We start from the raw sequence: 12,980 nt of genomic DNA, 5'->3' as shown, positions 1-12,980 counted from the left end.
TTTTTCATCAAAGCGCATCCAAGAAGTGTTGACTAACCGTGGTGATTCACCCCGACAAAAGAACTACAAACCAAATTATACCTGAAACAAATTACGAGATTGTAGGATAAAAAATCATTACGTACACCCAAATAATGATTTTATACACCAAAAAACATCCAATATACACCTCTACAGCAAATTCAAAAAACAACATTAATTTAGCATCATAAACAAGAATAGCATATTACCTGTTTGTATTGTAGATGGTGTCAAATGAAATAACATCTTCGAAATACTCAAAGGCAGCTCTGCTACTTGCATCGGTCCAAAAAGCCAGTTTAATCGAATGATCGTCCTCGAGTTCGAGCTCGAAAAAGAATTTCTGATACTTCTCTTTCATACTTAATAAATATTTCGCGAATTCTTTTGCATCTTTTTGTTCTAAAACATTCTGCACTTCTCTCGTGATGTAATTCCTCACGTCTTTTTCGATAAAATTTAAGTCGCGGTAACCCCTAGCTACCGCAACAAATGATTGGTAAGTTTTTCTTGGTCTGATACCAGCCTCCTCGTTATTCTCTATTGTACGACAAACGGACATGCTTAATTGCCTGTGCTGTTTGAGTATCTCTGCTTGAGTTGGATAACAAGGATGTGAATGATGCAACACGACCTTCGAAATGATCCAAGCACCAACATCCTTCAATGTGTGTATATAAATTCTTGCTGGACAATTTAAATCAGCTGTGGGATTTGTCTTCTCGGTCAGAGATATTTTATATTTCCATTTTTCCTCTCTGCTACATGTAATTAATTGATTCTTAATTTCGTTTTCCTTTTTATTTGTGCTCCGAACTCTTGTAGAAAAACCTGCAGCTTTGGCATAGTCTTTGTAAAATTTTGCAACATCTTCAAGGGTGGTAAAAGTCATTCCAACCTTGGGAACAAACTGGTATCAACAACACAGAGGGGCTGCAAAATACACCATGTTAAAAACAAGGATATACTATAGAGTTTTTGCACGTCATAAAAAAATTAACATTTCAACCAAAATACACCCAAGAAATCCTGATCTATACCCGAACGACAACGACTTAACTAAAATAACAAGAAAAGTCATAAACTGTAAATACACCCAAACTTTCCTAAAATACACCCAAAAAATTCTGATCTACACCCCAACGTCAGGTATAAAATGCAGAAAATTAATTAAAACTAGTACATTAGATTCAATTCACAGTCAATGTTAACGCATTAATTTCACAATCAATGTTCACGTATTATTCAGCTAGACAATCATAAACGACTAGCTGCATCAAATTCAGATGCAATAATTAACTAAAACTAAATCACACCTTAGGAACTTCGTTCGATTCAAATTCAAAATCCACTTCGCCCTGGTTCAACTGACAATCTGAAGTTGAATCATCCATTATCTTCAAAACGATTTCAAAGCTTGATTTCAGAAACCATGAAAATTGAAAAAAACGAAGTAAGCATACAGGGAGAGAAATGCACGTAAATGACGAAGAAAAACTAATGATAAACGCACGTAAAAGAATGAATGAAAAGCCAAAAAGAGACGTACGAAGGAAATCGAACAAATTTGGCAAGATTTCGAAAAAGGAAATGAAATCTTTTGAAAATTGGAAGCTATATATTCGCGCGTTAATTGATTTGGATTGATTTAAAGAGGCGCGTGAAACACAGATGCCACAAGAGACGCATTTGAGAGTAAAGAACTTGTAAGCGTTAATTACTTGTATGCATAGATTAATCTTAATAATAATAATATTGTAAATAGTAGTCTGATATATATTTAAAAAGTTGTGAAATATTTTATGAAAAATATCTGGAAATCCTAATTTATATTTTTTATTATGTTTCTAGTTTTTTAAAAAAGTTTTGAATTTTTTTATCTTTTCGATATGATAAACCACCAAATTAAAAATGCTCTTAAATTATCAAATCACTAAAAGAAGTACTCTCCAAATTTGTTAATGATAAAAATATTCTTAAAATATTTTAAAATATGATAAAAAAATATAATTTTTATAAGTAACAATTGAATTTTATATTTAGCAAACTATTTGTACATTTGATCTGTAATTTTATGGAGATATTTGGATAATAATTTAAAAAGTACATGCAAAAAAAACTAAAATTCGACCGCTAGATTTTTTTATTTTTAAAAAATATTGTTGAAAATTTACCAAAAAAAGTTGCAAAAGATATTTATTTAGTATAAAATTACCAAATTTTGGTGATTAATTTTTTAATTATGTTTATAAAAAATTATATCAAAATTAAATTAAATTTCTGAAGTTTTTGTTGAAAATATATATTTAATATTAGATATTATTGTTATCACATTTTAAAATATTTTTAAAATATTTTTATTGTTAAAAAATTTGGAAGATACTTTTATTAGTAGCAATTTAATAATTTAAAGGCATATTTAATAGTTTACCCTTTTGATATTTTCAAAAAGTATATACAGTTAAATTTTTTATTCATTTAAATATTAAAAAAATTTGAATAATAAATTAAAAATCTCAATCATTATTCATATTTTGTGGTGCATAAATATGAAACCAGAGTGCAAGTAAAAAAGCTAAGAATTACGAGATCGATTTGAGTTGTTTCTAGGTAGCGGTAAACCATATTGCTCTAATTTAGGTTGTGTGTTGAGGTTATTAATTAAAAAGTATTTTACTGAAAAAATAATAAATTTTATTTTTTTAATATATATTGATTGTGAATTTATTAAAATAAAATATTAAAAAAATATTAATAATAGAGTATATATTAAGTCCCTTTAACTTAACGTAAGAGCTGATTAATTATTATGAGTTGCTATCAATTAGTTCTACTTAATAATTGGTTTTTGGTAGCTACTAATAAATTGTTATTTGCTATCCCTAGACATTTTTGAGTTTTGACGGCTTCATGGGAACAACTAATTAATTGTTAAGAGATTGATGTCGTCGCTTAGGAATTGACTTTTTCTTTCTTCCTCTTTAGTCCTTTTTTTTTCCCTATCAAAGCTGCGTCAACTTTTTTTTTTTCAATTTTTGTTTTAATTTATTATTAAGATGGATACAGGTTGGATAGTGGATACTTGTACTACTACCGGAAAACGGAAATGAGTAAGTCAACCCATGAGTTAAACTGAGTTCAAATTATTAATAATAATTCAATAAGTTGAGTTTATGAGATCGTAATTGATGACAGTGAGCATGATATTTAAGTTTAGTTCATTTGCTCATCATGAGCTAGCTACGTTATATATAATATCAAATATTCTCACGTATAAGTTATTTTGATATATAAGGTCATATAAATTTTTTTTAATTTAATTTATTCTCTTGCTTCTCTTTTTTTTATTTTTTTTATTAGAATTTTTTTTTTCTCCATCATCTTTATTTTTTTTCTCTTTTTTCTCCATCAACTTCATCATCATGATTATAATATGATATAACAGACTTAGAATTAGTTAATTAATTATTGCTGTAAGTATTAGTCAGTTAGAGTTGCCAGCTAACAAAGTTAGTTAGGCAGATTAAGTTAATTAGTTATTGTGTAACTATATAAAAAATAAACATGTAATGCAGAAACAAATGATGAATAAACACAATTTTCATCTTCGCCAAAATTTTTCTTTCTCATCTTCTCCAATTCTCTCCTTTTGCAGATTCCAATTCTCCAAATTCCAATTCACTAACAGCTTCTTCTTTACTTGCACCTTCCTCCTCTATTTATCTTTCTCTCTCACTCCCTTCTCCTCATGTTCCACTTGCACATAATCAAAATTATCAAAAATTTCAAACACCATCAAATATGCATTCTGAATTTGTTGATCACGCTGTAAATAAACCTGCACATTTAGCACACACTACTGAACAAACAGAAAATCTTACATCACATGCATCACATCAAAATTCACAACCACTTAAACTTAGAAAATTTACAAGAATTAAAAGGTTACCAGCCTATCTCAAAGACTATCATTGTAAAGTGAACAATTCAGTTTCTAACTCCACTCATCCTCTTTGTAGGTACCCTATTTCGCAGCAAATTTTCTATGATACACTTAATCCAAAATACAAGATTTTTTCTTTGGCTGTTGCTGCAAACGTTGTACCTAGTAACTATGAGGAAGCTGTTGCTCACCTTTGCTGGAGAGAAGCTATACAAAGCGAACTTGTGACTTTGAAGAAAAATCAATCTTAGCAAATCATAACACTCCCTCATGGCAAGAAAGCTATAGGGTGCAAGTGGGTGTTCAGGATTAAATTTCTCCCTGACGGAAGCATCGAAAGATACAAAGCCAGGTTGGTTGCAAAAGGCTTCACACAAATTGAAGGTGTCGACTTCATTGACACATTCAGCCCAGTGGTTCAAATGTCAACTTTGAGAGTGGTTTTGGCCTTGGCGGCTGCAAAACAATGGCATATCAAGCAGCTAGATGTGAATATTTCTTTCTTTCATAGTGACCTACATGAAAAGGTCTATATGAGGCTTTCACCAGGGCTTCAACAATCTGAACTGGCAGCGAACGCAATGTGTAAATTGCGAAAATCGCTCTACGGCCTGTAGCAAGCTAGTAGGCAGTGAAATTTGAAATTGACTGAAACATTGAACTCGGCTGATTTCTCCAAATCAGAATCGGATCATTCTTTGTACACCAAAATCACAGCTCAGGAGGTTACAATAATCATGGTTTACGTGGACGACTTTGTCTTGACAGGCAATGACCTTGCTGAGATTGATTCAATCACGGAGCAACTTGATCAAAAATTCAAAATTAAAGATTTAGGGGACTTGAAGTACTTCCTAGGCATGGAAGTGGCCAGCTCGTCAAAAGGGATCCATCTTTGTCAACACAAGTATGCCTTAGACATTCTCGAAGACTTTGGCTTCTTAGAGCGCAAGCCAACTAGCACTCCAATGGATTATACTTCTGCATCAAAATTGTCAAGGGGAAGCGACAATGCATTAGAGGATCGAGCCCTATACAGACAACTAGTTGGCAAGCTCTTGTACCTGACCAACACAAGGCCAGATTTAGCTTACGCAATGGGGATAATTAGTCAATTTATTGATTGTCCCACAGATGTACACCTGCAAGCTGCTCACAGGGTGCTGTGGTACTTAAAAGGATCTCCCTCAATTGGTCTGTTCTTCCTGCCTGCCAATGATCTTAAACTCACAGGGTTCTCAGATTGGGCAACGTGTGCAGATTCCAGAAAATTCATCACTGCCATTGTTTCTACATTGGAAAGTCACTCATTAGATGAAAAAACAAGAAACAGAACACTGTTGCGAGGCCGTCCTTAAAAGCTGAGTACAGAGCTCTGGCATTGGCAACATGCCAAGCTCAATGGCTATCTTACATCATGAATGATTTGGACATGCCACTGATAGAGCCCATCACACTTTTCTGCGACAATAGATCAGCCATCCACATAGCCACTAATCCTATCTTTCAAGAGAGTACTAAGCACATCGAGGTTGATTGTCACATTGCTCGAAACCAACATCTCAGGTCTCACACACCTCATGTTGGTTTCTTCATCAAACCAGTTGGTTGACTTCCTTACCAAGGCCTCAGCCCCTGGTCCTTTCTCAAGCAACATTTTCAAACTAGGCCTTTTGGATATTCATAGTCCTAGTTTGAGGGAGGCTGTAACCTGATATAACAGACTTAGAATTAGTTAGTTAATTGTTGTTGTTAGTATTAGTCAGTTAAAATTTCCAGCTAGCAAAGTTAGTTAGGTAGATTAAGTTAACTAGCTCTTGTGTAATTATATAAAGATAAGCATGTAATACAAAAACAGATGATGAATGAACACAATATTTATCTTTGCCAAAATCCCTCTTTCTCATCTTCTTCAATTCTCTCCTTCTGCAGATTCCAATTCTCCAAATTCCAATTCACTAACAGCTTTTTCTTCACTTACACCTTCGTCCTCTGTTCATCTCTCTCTCTCACTCCCTTCTCCAAATTCTTCACCCTTCACCTTTAGACTCACCTGACAGAGATTGATGAGAGCCCAAATCTCTCCAACCACGAAATTTCACTATGATCATCATCGTTATAATCATCGTCGTCTTTTTCTTACATATATCGTCATTATTGCTATTGTTGTTGTTGTTATCGTTATCATAGAATTTTTGCCATATTGATGATATTATCGTTATCGTTATTGTTATCGTTATCATAAAATTGATTTGGATGTGTTTTTGTTGATAATTCAGTCATTTTTGTGTGTTGTTTTCAAACTGAGTTTGTATGTCGCAATCAATTAAGAAATTTGGTGTTGGAGTTATGAATCTAAATTATTATTGTGACGAATCTGTTCCATTCTCATTTCGGTGTATTTTAGAAAATTTTCAGCATATTTTGGAAATCTTTCAGTGTATTGTAGAAATTTTTGGGTGTATTTTTATTCTGATAAGTTTTACATAATTTAAAACTCTTCCTCTTCCTCCTCCTCATCTTCTGTTGTTGCTTTTTATTTTTTTCACCATCATCATCATCTTTTTTTCCTATTTATCTTTTCTTTCTTGTTTTATATTCTCAAGTTTTTTCTTGTTTTACTCTCTTAACAAGAATAAAAACAAAAAAAATCAAATAAAAAAAAGAAAAAGAAATACATAATACTGTAAATTACTTGAAAGAGGATGAACCTACATTTATTCAACTAAAAGAAAGAAAGAAATAAAGAATAAAAGAAGAAGAAAAATGCATTGAAGAAAATACTTTATGTGCATTTGTAGTAAAATTTTGGTGTAGGAGTTCTGAATCTAAATTATTATTATTGTGATGAATTTATTTTATTTTTGTTTGGTGTATTTTACAAATATTTCGGTGTATTTTGGAAATATTTCGGTGTATTGTAGAAAACTAGAAATATTTCGATATATTTTTATTCTGATAAGTTATGCACAATTCAAAACTATTCATCTTCCTCCTCCTTGTCATGTTCTGCTTTTACTTCTTCTTCTTTTTCATCATCATCATATTCTTCTTTTTTTTATTCAATTTTTCCTTCTCAAGTTTCTTTTTATTTTACTCTCTTAACAAGAATAAAAAAAATAATAAACAAAGAAGAATATGAAACATATAATGCTATAAAATTACTTGAAGAGGATGAACCTACATTCATTCAACTAAAAGAAAGAAAGAAAAAAGGGAAACAAAAGAGAAAAAATGCATTAAAAGAAATATTTTTGCATTTGTAGCAAAATTTCGGTGTAAGAGTTCTGAATCTGAATTATTATTGTGATGAATTTGTTCCATTCTCATTTCAGTGTATTTTGAATTTATTTCGGTATATTTTGAAAATCTTTCGGTGTATTGTGAAAATTTTTCGATGTATTTTTATTCTGATAAATTTTGCATAATTCAAAACTCTTCTTCTTCCTCCTCTTCATCTTGTGCTGCTACTTCTTCTTCTTTTTCACCATCATTATCATCTTCTTTATTTTTTCTTATTCATCTTTTTCTTCTTGTTTTACTTTCTCAAGTTTCTTCTTGTTTTACTTTCTTAACAAGAATAAAACAAAAAAAATCAAACAAAGAATAAGAAACACATAATGTTGCAAAATTACTTGAAAGATGATGAACTTACATTCATTCAATTAAAAGAAAGAAAGAAATAAGAAAAAGAAGAAGAAAAAAAATACAGCGTTAGAGAAAATATTTCTATATATATGCAGCAAATTTCAGTATAAAACGAAGATATTTATATGTATTGTTTAAGAATTTTGATATTTTTGTACTGATAAGTTCTACATAATTCAAAACTCTTCTTCTTCATCCTCTTCATCTTTTGCTTCTTCATCATCTTCTTATTTCATTTTCTCATAATTCTTCTTGGGAGAAAAAATTAAACAAAGAAAATAAATACATAATAATATTACAAAATCAATAGAAAGAGGAGGAGGAAAAACATACAGCAACAATAACAATAATAAAAAGAACGACAATGAGGATGAAACACGCGAAGAAGAAGAAGATGAAGAAGGAACGCAAAGAAAAAGGAGAAAAAATGCAAAGAAGAAAGAGAAGAAGAAGGAGGAGGAGAAGGAGGAGGAGGAGGAAGAACGTAGAATACGAACGTTAGAGAAGAATCGTTTCTCATTTTGCGTTATTTAAAGTTGAAGAAGCGCGTGTTTACACGCTCTCTAAATTCAAGGTTGTATTTGTTGGGTTTAGACTAACTTATATAAATTTGTATGCAAAAAAAACTTGTATATGTAAAAAGTCTCATATAATATATACTAGCAAGTAGCAACTTTGCAGACAGATTCAATTATTTTTCTATTATTTTAGAAGAATTATCTTTTAGAGTAAAGTATCCTTTTTACTTCCAACGTTCGGGGTAAGTCTTAAAGTTGTCCCTAACGTTAAGAATAACTTTAAAACTTACCCCAAACGTTGAAGACAAAAACGATATTTTGTTCTATCTTTTATAATTATTTTCAAATTATTGTAAATTTTAACATTCTAATTTAAAAGTTAACTAGAAATAATAAATTATAAAAAATATGCACTGCTTAAATTATCTTACATTTTTTGTTTTTCATTATATTTTTTAACCTATTAAATCAATGATTAATTTGTAGTGAATTTGAATTTCATTTAAGAATTACTTATCACTAATTAATAAATTGTTGTATATAAAAGCAGAATTTAAATAATTTTTGACACTTACTTAAATTAATTATATTATCTTATATTTTAAAAAAATATAATAAATAAATTTAAATTAAATAAGACAAGAAAAAAACGTTACGTTATTGTATATAAGAAACTCAACATAAAGATAAAGTATTTACGAATGCCATTATAAGTTAGTTATTTTTAAATGTCATTGAAATTTATTTCTTTTCCCACAAATTTAATTGGAAGCCAGAATAAAAATTTGTATCTCAAATATTATTCATCTTCATGCATAATATTAATGGATAAAAATTAACTTTTTTTAATTTTATATTCAATATTTTCAATTTTTTTTAGTAAAAAAAATTTGTTATATATTTAATTTTTTTTACAATTAAATTTAATTAAATTAGTTTAAATCTAACAAAAATCAATTTTATTACATTTTAACTATTTTCACTAATGTAAACATTCGTATTCTGTATTTTTTTTCTTTTTTTTGTGTTTCGTCTTCTTTTTCTTTGTGTGTTTTCTCCTCATTGTTGTTGTTTTATTGATGTTGTTGTTGCTACATGAAATTTTTTTCTCTTCTCTCTTTCTAGTAATTTTGTAGTATTATATATTTTTTTTTTGTTTGATTTTTTTTATTTTTATTCTTGTTAAAAAAAAATAAGAAGAATTATAAAAAGATAAAATAAAAAAGAGCAGATGGATAATTTTTATGCATAATTTTAATATCTCTTTATACTTTACAAATACTTTTAAAGTAGAAATTCAAATATATGACTTTTTTGACGTGTCAAATATATAAATTTTGAAAGAACATGGTTTATATAATTTTTTTTAGTGCTTTGTTAGGAAATGCAAAAGATAAAAAAATAAAAAATAAAACATTTTTCAAAGTATGATATTCCTGCTTATTACAAAAGCACATCAAGAGAATCTAGAAACCTTTTAATGACACTTGTTTGTTAGGTTTGGAGTTAGTTATTAATTTTTACACTCCCATTTTTATGATATAGAAATTTCAGGCTTATTATCATTAGTGGTATAAGCTGAATTTTATGCATAAAAAGTGTAAAAAATAGAAAATTTCTAGAAAAATATGAATGATTACAAAATATGCGTCTTGAGTCTTGACCACGATGCCGCCTTAAGAATTTCTTGGAAAACTATTAATACATCTAAACACGTCTTAGTAGGTAATAATCAATTGCTACCATGACTCGTGCATTACCACGAAACAACGAAAGTAAACGGCTCACACCAACGATCAAAAGCAATAAAGTTTAATAATTTTTTCAAATATTTTCATAGAAATGTGTCACATATTTAATGTTGATTAAGTATATTGTGGAAAATGATATTTGTGACTAAGCCAAACTTTGAGAACCACATGTAACCGCGTCCATATACACGAATTAAAAAGTCTATTAGGGACGCGTAATTTTGTGCCACTTGTCACATACAACTATATATAAATACATTCACATTTTAGTGCTACCAAATTCACAAAACAAATTCTCCACAGCTTCTCCTCAAAGATTTGAAGCACTCATAAAAAGAAAACAAACAAACAAACAAACAAACAACACCCATAATTTTGAAACCATGTCTTTCTCAAAGAAATTGCCTTTGGTTCTCTTGTTTTCTTCCCTTTTCATCCATGCATCTTTAGGTACGTATGGTCTCTTTGCTATTTTTCATGTCTTGTTCATTTGTTTTTTCTTTCATACCACAATAATGAAGTCATTTTATATATATGGAATCAAACATAATTACTATGAGATAATTAGATATTATTAGTATAGCGTAGTTTAATTTTTGGGTCAATTAAGGAGAAACACCTTGAATATATCAATCCCTTAATATATAACACTAAGTGAGTTAATTTATATATTATCATCAATTTTTATATCCAACAATATTTTAGGAAAGTTTCAAAGTTGCACCCTAAAAAAAATGTCTCGAAAATAAGTAGTGCATGCAAATAATTCCTTAAATTAATTTGATTTTAGGATATATAAAATAATAAAATGTAAAATTGATGAATTGGCAGGTGAGTTGGTATGTGAGGAAATTCACCGGCAAGCTTTGCTCCCCAGCTTGTTACAAGAATTGCCCTAACATTGTTGACCTTTTCTTCAACTTGGCTGCTGGAGAGGGTAAGATCGGAATTCATTATATTTTTTTCCAATTCAATGCATGGAAGAATTATTTTAAAGAAATCTTTGAAAGCTAAGTCATCTTATAATATGTTTTGCTCTTACTATTCACAATGAAAGCTTTCAACAAACCACACCATAGGAAAATTATATCTTCTAATAAACTTCAAATCTAATCAAAGTATATTGTTCTTTATTCTTCACAAAATCAAAGAAGTAACTAATACGTATATGGAAGTGTTGCACATTTGCATTCTTTAGTTTAGATTGCATTGCATGCAGAGAGGACTCTGTTTATTCCATTATCACTTTTAAATGGCCAAATTTTTGTATTTGTAACCTATTAAAATGCATTTTATGGTAACTATAATTATGATGACTATAAAATTTTGACAGTACTTAAAAAAAATAGCTAAAATTAAAATTATATTTTTTAATTCAAGCAAATAAAAAAAAATATAACATTAATTTTAGCTATACATTTTAAGTGTCATTATCAAAATATACAATCACTATAAGTCCATAACTATTGTAATAATAAGTAATAATTACCATAAAATTGACCTTAAAATATATATTTAAATTTATGTAGGAGTGTATTTGCCAGAGCTATGTGAGAAGCACAAGACAAACCCACACCGAGTCATGGTTGAGTTAATGAGTTCAGGAGTTGCAGCCCCAGGACCTGTTTCTAATAATCTCTCTGAAGATATTTCATCAGTATCTGCTCCTTCTCCACAGTGATCATCATCATTCTTTTTCACTTTTCTTTTCAAGAGATGGTGCATATTTTAATGGGTTGGATTCGGATTTAAACATTGGTGTTGATATAGAATTTAGCATATATAACTAGTTATATATTTATTATCTAAATTTGTCAAATTTTGAAAATATTGTTAGTCCTCTTTTTGAGAGAGATGATATGAACTTTAATACAATAAGAAAAGTGCTGTTCTCGGTACTAGATACAAATTTCTCATGTGTTTTGCTTTTTTTTTTTTAATTTAATTTATTATGTATTAAACATATAAAAGAATTTTATATTATTGTCTAACATTTTTAAAATAAGAGCAATAATAATATCACAAAAGATTGAAGAAAATCAGTACAATTACAATTATAATTACTGCACGACAAATCATAAAAACACAAATCAAGTATGCTAATTGAAATTTATTGTCATCCATAGAGACAATTCTATATATTTTAGAATATTCATTGATGATGGGTAAAAGAATAAAAAATATTAGAAAATATTAAAATTTATTATTTTTTATTATTAATTAATTATTAATGTTTAAAAATATAAAATATTATATTTTATTAAATTATTAAACTAAAAAAATTAAATTAACAATTAAAAATAATAAATTTTGATGTTCCTAATATTTCTCTAAAAGAATAACCATCTTGACCTTGACATTCTAAGTTGTAACTCATAATTGATATCTGTTTGTCGATTAAATTTCTACGGTGAAAAAAATATCTTTCACCTTCCACGTGTTAGATCCCGGCACCATGAAGGAATTGGCCAATTTTTGAAACTTGAAATTTGACATTTTCAACTAGGAATATCTAAGCCATCAACTTTTGAATTTTCATGTTTGATCTAAACCTTCTAGAAATGGAGTTCTAACAGCTGATAAAGGTTTTTAAGTAAACTACAATAAATTTATTTTGGCGGCCCCTTTTATATTTAGGTCCTTTTTTTTAATCTTAATTAGTACAGTGAGAACCCGAATCTCATAAGAGTATAAGAGTGACCTAATTGACACTTTTGAAAATAAAATTAAAGTAACGATTGAATTGTCTCTGAATGATCTTAAATTTATGCTGTAAAATTAATTACTGGTACAATTATTAAGTTAAGTTACTTATTTATACTCTTTTGAAAAAACTATCATTTATATCCATGAATTTTGCGAACATTGACAAAAGTACCCATAAAAGAAGGAAAGCGACTTTGTATCCATGAAAGGCTGGATCCGTCTGTCGATAGTATCCGAACGTCATTAAAATGTTAGCTCCGTTAACTTAAAAGCCAACATGGTACGCACAATGCTTACCTAGCTTTTGATTTTTAATTTTAATTTTTTTAAAAACCTTCTAGGTGGATATAGAAGAGAGAGAGAGAGAAACGTCAGAGTTACTTCGTGCCATTT

The 12,980-nt window shown here is 29.1% G+C and overlaps 1 non-coding gene across 1 annotated transcript; it reads left to right on the top strand.

Moving 5' to 3' along the window:
* The first annotated feature begins 10,170 nt into the window (after positions 1–10,170).
* On the top strand, positions 10,171–11,790 carry LOC107475108 (uncharacterized). The gene is made up of 3 exons (XR_008005982.1): positions 10,171–10,331; positions 10,713–10,818; positions 11,411–11,790. It is a non-coding gene; the product is annotated as an uncharacterized LOC107475108 (transcript).
* Positions 11,791–12,980: the final 1,190 nt, after the last annotated feature.

Source organism: Arachis duranensis, chromosome 2 (genome assembly GCF_000817695.3).
Source record: "Arachis duranensis cultivar V14167 chromosome 2, aradu.V14167.gnm2.J7QH, whole genome shotgun sequence".
NCBI classification, from domain to species: Eukaryota; Viridiplantae; Streptophyta; class Magnoliopsida; order Fabales; family Fabaceae; genus Arachis; species Arachis duranensis.
The sequence above is the reverse complement of the archived record's forward strand: the minus strand, read 5'-3'. Positions and strand labels throughout refer to the sequence as shown.